The sequence below is a fragment of the Setaria viridis genome, chromosome 3 (assembly GCF_005286985.2).
Source record: "Setaria viridis chromosome 3, Setaria_viridis_v4.0, whole genome shotgun sequence".
In the NCBI taxonomy this organism is placed as follows: domain Eukaryota; kingdom Viridiplantae; phylum Streptophyta; class Magnoliopsida; order Poales; family Poaceae; genus Setaria; species Setaria viridis.
In genome coordinates this window covers 19829077-19833864 of record NC_048265.2, presented here as the reverse complement: position 1 = coordinate 19833864, position 4788 = coordinate 19829077, and the positions used below count along the sequence as shown (strand labels likewise).

At 46.8% G+C, this 4788-nt stretch overlaps 1 non-coding gene across 1 annotated transcript; it reads right to left on the bottom strand.

Moving 5' to 3' along the window:
• Positions 1-4129: 4129 nt before the first annotated feature.
• Positions 4130-4268, bottom strand: LOC117851064 (small nucleolar RNA Z247). The gene has a single exon (XR_004639435.1). It is a non-coding gene; the product is annotated as a small nucleolar RNA Z247 (small nucleolar RNA).
• Between the last annotated feature and the right edge of the window lie 520 nt (positions 4269-4788).

Below are 4788 nucleotides of genomic sequence, written 5' to 3'. Positions count from 1 at the left end.
GTGCTGTGACCTGCTGTGAGGATGGAGCCATGTTTTTGTAACTTATAAGCACGCCGAGCCAGCAGCATGTGAAAGAGCTTCAGAGGCGCAATGTGGTGGAACGGCAGGGCCCCAAACTTAGAGCTCCTGGCCGATTACGTGTTAATTATTATGGTTACCAAAACGCCTGGCACCGGTGGCTTACATAGGCTCCATCCCTAGAGAACCGGCTGTGGTTTGTTACAGCAAACTCTATCTAATCTATTCTGGAAGATTCACCACAGCCGCATAAGTCTAGGAACAGCAAAGGGATAAATACAAAATATATCTTTACATTTAACACTCCCCCTCAATCTAAACTTCTCAAGTTGAGATTCTTCTTAAACATCTCTAATTGTCTTACCGGCAATGGTTTTGTGAAGCCATCAGCAACTTGATCTCTTGTAGATATAAACTCAATGTCAAGTAATCTTCTTGCTACCCTTTCTCGCACAAAATGATAATCCACTTCTATATGTTTTGTCCTAGCATGAAAAACTGGGTTAGCAGAGAGATACTTAGCTCCAATATTATCACACCATAATTTGGCAGCTCTGGGCGCCTGTATTCCCAATTCATATAACAGAATTTGTATCCACATAATCTCAGCTGTGGCATTTGCTACAGCCTTGTATTCAGCTTCTGTACTTGATCCGGAGACAGTGGCTTGTTTTCTTGCACTCCATGCTATCAGATTAGACCCTAGAAATACTGCAAATCCTCCAGTTGACCGACGATCATCTACATCTCCTGCCCAATCTGCATCTGAAAAGGCACTCACCAAAAGAGAGGAGGTTTTACTAATACGGAGCCCAATCTTCATGGTGTGTTTTAAATACATCAAGATCCTCTTTACTGCCGCCCAATGAAGTGTCGTAGGAGCATGTAAATACTGACAAACTTTGTTCACAGCAAAAGAAATATCAGGTCGAGTCAAAGTCAAGTACTGTAATGCAACTACTACACTCCTGTAGGCTGTAGCATCTTTTGGTCCAAGAGGTGTCCCTTCTTGTGCTGACAATTTTTCTGATGTAGACATAGGAGTACTTACTGGTTTACAATCCTTCATGCCCACACGATGCAATACATCTCTAGCATATTTTTCCTGGGTCAACAGAATACCATTCCTCAATTTATTTACCTCTATCCCAAGGAAGTAGTGCAGCTCTCCAAGATCCTTGAGAGCAAATTCCTTCCTCAAGTCCTGCAACAAACAAGTTGTAGCCTCCTGTGTGGAGCTAGCAACAATGATATCATCAACATATACGAGAATAAATATAGTAACAGGCCCTTTTTGATAGAAGAACAAAGATGTGTTAGCCTTCGAAGCCTTGAAGCCTAAAGAACACAATTTTCTGCTCAACCTCGAGTACCACGCCCTTGGCGCTTGTTTCAAACCATATAGAGCCTTATCTAACTTACAGACATAATTTGGAGTAGCCTTGCTTTCATAACCAGGTGGCTGACGCATGTACACTTCTTCTTCCAAAAAACCATGAAGAAAAGCATTCTGTACATCAAGTTGCCGCAGGCTCCATCCTCTAGAAACAGCAATAGATAGAATTGTTCTGATAGTAGCATGCTTAATAACAGAACTAAAAGTATCCTCATAATCAACACCATATCTCTGTTTAAAACCTTTTGCAACTAGACGAGCCTTATACCTATCCAGACTCCCATCCGCTTTTCGCTTTATCTTATAAACCCATTTGCAGTCAATAATATTAATCCCTTTTCTTGGAGGAACTAAATGTCAAGTTTGATTCCTAATTAAAGCCTCATATTCGGCATCCATTGCTGATTTCCACTCTTTATTATTTAGTGCTTCATCTAAATTTTGTGGCTCCCCGGAAGCAGTAAAACAACCATACCTGACTGTTCCATCAGTATAAATTTTTGGCTTACGAATACCTGCACTCAGCCGGGTCCGGTGATGTGGTGCTGGGTGATGTGGTGCTGGCACAGAGGATTCATCAACAGGGAGATCTGCATCTGCAGTATCAGGCACAGGCGCTGTTCTCTCGGCCGCATCGTCCGCAGCGTCAGAATCAGGCGCAGGCACAGCTCCAGAATCAGGCGCAGGCACAGCTTCTGTCTCCCCCTCGCCTGAACCCTGATTCGGCCGCGCGTCAGCACCAGGTGGGGCACCCGGCGTGCACGCGGGGGTCAGGCAGTGCCGGAGCGCGAACCAGCATCTCCGTGGCGCTGGCGCGTTGGTGGGATGGGCCGGTAGAGTTGGAGAGCCCCGATCCCGGAGCAGATCGCCCAGGAGTCCGTGCCGCATCATTCTCATGTCTCGCACCAGGAGGCAAATCTGAGATCCTGTTATCACATGCACTAGATCCATTCTGGTGAGTAGCATTAGCGGAATTAAACACACGGTCTGCTACAGGTTCCACCCCAGGAATAGATAAAGGAACAAGGTCTGATGGTAATAGATTAATTTCAGCACGGAGTCGGGCTCCTGCATTGGAGTGGAGTTCAGAAAAAGGAAAAATAGACTCATCAAAAATAACATCCCGGGAGATAAAAACACGACCGGATGACACATCTAGACACTTGAACCCTTTATGGAGAGGACTATAGCCAATAAAAACGCATCGTCTTGAGCGAAACTCAAGCTTATGTTGATTATATGGACGAAGGTTGGGCCAACAGGCGCAACCAAAAACCCGAAGAGAGGAATATTCAGGCTTTTGATTAAACAAGCGTTCTAAAGGTGTTTCATGCTGGATGGTAGCGCTAGGCATACGGTTAATAAGAAAAACAGCTGTTGCAAAAGCCTCATCCCAAAATTTTAGTGGCATAGAGGCATGAGCGAGGAGGGAAAGTCCAATTTCGACAATGTGTCTATGCTTGCGCTCAACAACTCCATTTTGTTGATGCGCATGGGGACAGGAAACATGATGCACAATCCCACTTTTGGTAAAGAAATTATGCAATTTTTGGTACTCCCCTCCCCAATCAGTTTGCATGGTGAGAATTTTGCGACCAAATTGTCTCTCTACCATGGCCTGAAAATCATGGAATTTCTCAAACACTTCAGACTTGTATTTAATAAAGTAGATCCAGGTGAACTTGCTAAAATCATCAACAAAACTAACATAATATTTCTTTCTCCCGACTGAATCTAGAGCAGGACCCCAGACATTAGAATGCACAAGTTCTAAAGGAAATTTTGAGGAATTAAAGGATCTACTATAAGAAAGTTGATGACTCTTTGCCTGTTGACAGGCATCACAAACTGAATCATTGTTTTTCTCAGAGGAACATGGGAGCTTATTACTGCTGATAATTTTGGAAACAACTGGAAAAGCTGGATGACCCAGGCGGCTATGCCATCTAGACATGGACGACTTCACTACTCCAAATGCCTGTTTTATTGACTGATCTGATGGAAGAGGGTACAACCCTCGGTGGCATCGTCCTCTAAGAATCGTGTTCTTCGTGGCCTGATCCTTGATAAGAAAATAATCAGGGTGAAATTCAAGGAAAACAGAGTTATCTTTAGCAAGGCGACGAACAGAAACAAGATTTTTGCTAGCTTTTGGAACATGAAGCACATTGTTTAGATGAAGATTACGGGACTGGGTTGGAACAGTAGTATGACCGATGTGCTTAATTTCCATACCTGCACCACTAGCTGTGTGGATCTGATCATTCCCGTGATACCTCTCACGGAAGGACAACTTCTCCAATTCGCTGGTGACGTGGTCGGTCGCGCCCGTGTCCGTGTACCAGTTGGTGTCGACGTTGTAGGAGTTCATCGCCGCAGCCACGTGCCGTTCTTCAGGGACATAGGACTCGTCGAAGCGATGCCAACACTTCGCCGCAGTGTGCCCTATTTTTAAGCACACTTGACAAAGAGGACGTTCATCCACGCCTCCAAGGTTGGGGCGCTGTGCCCTTCCCCCGCATTGCTGTCCGCGACCACGCGCGGGACTGCGCCCACGCGAGCCGCCACGGCCTCCATCACCGCGCCCAGGGGCGCGATTGTTGTTGAAGTAGTGATTGTTGTAGCCGCCTGACCCAGATCCTCCTGATCCAGATCGGCCGCCCCTATTGGCGGCGTTTGCAGAGAAGCCCGATCCATCTTGAAGCTCGAGTCGCGTCTCAAAGCTAAGAAGCTGAGAGTACAACTCATGAATTGAGAGCGGTTCAGTCCGGGCAGTAACAGATGTCACCACCGGATTGAATTCAGCGTCCAGCCCGTTACAGATATGGGCCGCCAGCTCCTCGTCGTCCATTGGCTTCCCCGCAGCTGCCATCTCATCTGCATAGCCTTTCATCTTGGTAAAGTATTCAGCAATTGTCTGGTTACCTTTCCTTGTTGTAGCAAGTGCTAATCGCACGTTTCACTGCAGCGACGACCTGTGGCTGCACTTCCTTCCCGACCGAAGACAAGATCAGCCCAAGGACTTTCTGATCCTCGGCGAACCAATCTGCATAGGCCGGATTAGGCACCTTGACGGTTGTACCGTCAGCCTTCTTCTCCTCGATCTCTTGCGCAGGAGCTTGAGTCTTGCCATTGAGGTAGCCTTCCGTGCGTGCGCCGCGGACGGCTGCAAGCACGAGTGCGCGCCATGGCGCGTGATTCTTCCTTGTCAATTTCTCGGTGATTGGAACACCGAAGAGAGGATGCGGAACGCTTGAACTTGACGACATGGTGACCTAGGCTCTGATTACCATGTGAAAGAGCTTCAGAGGCGCAATGTGGTGGAACGGCAGGGCCCCAAACTTAGAGCTCCTGGCCGGTTACGTGTTAATTAT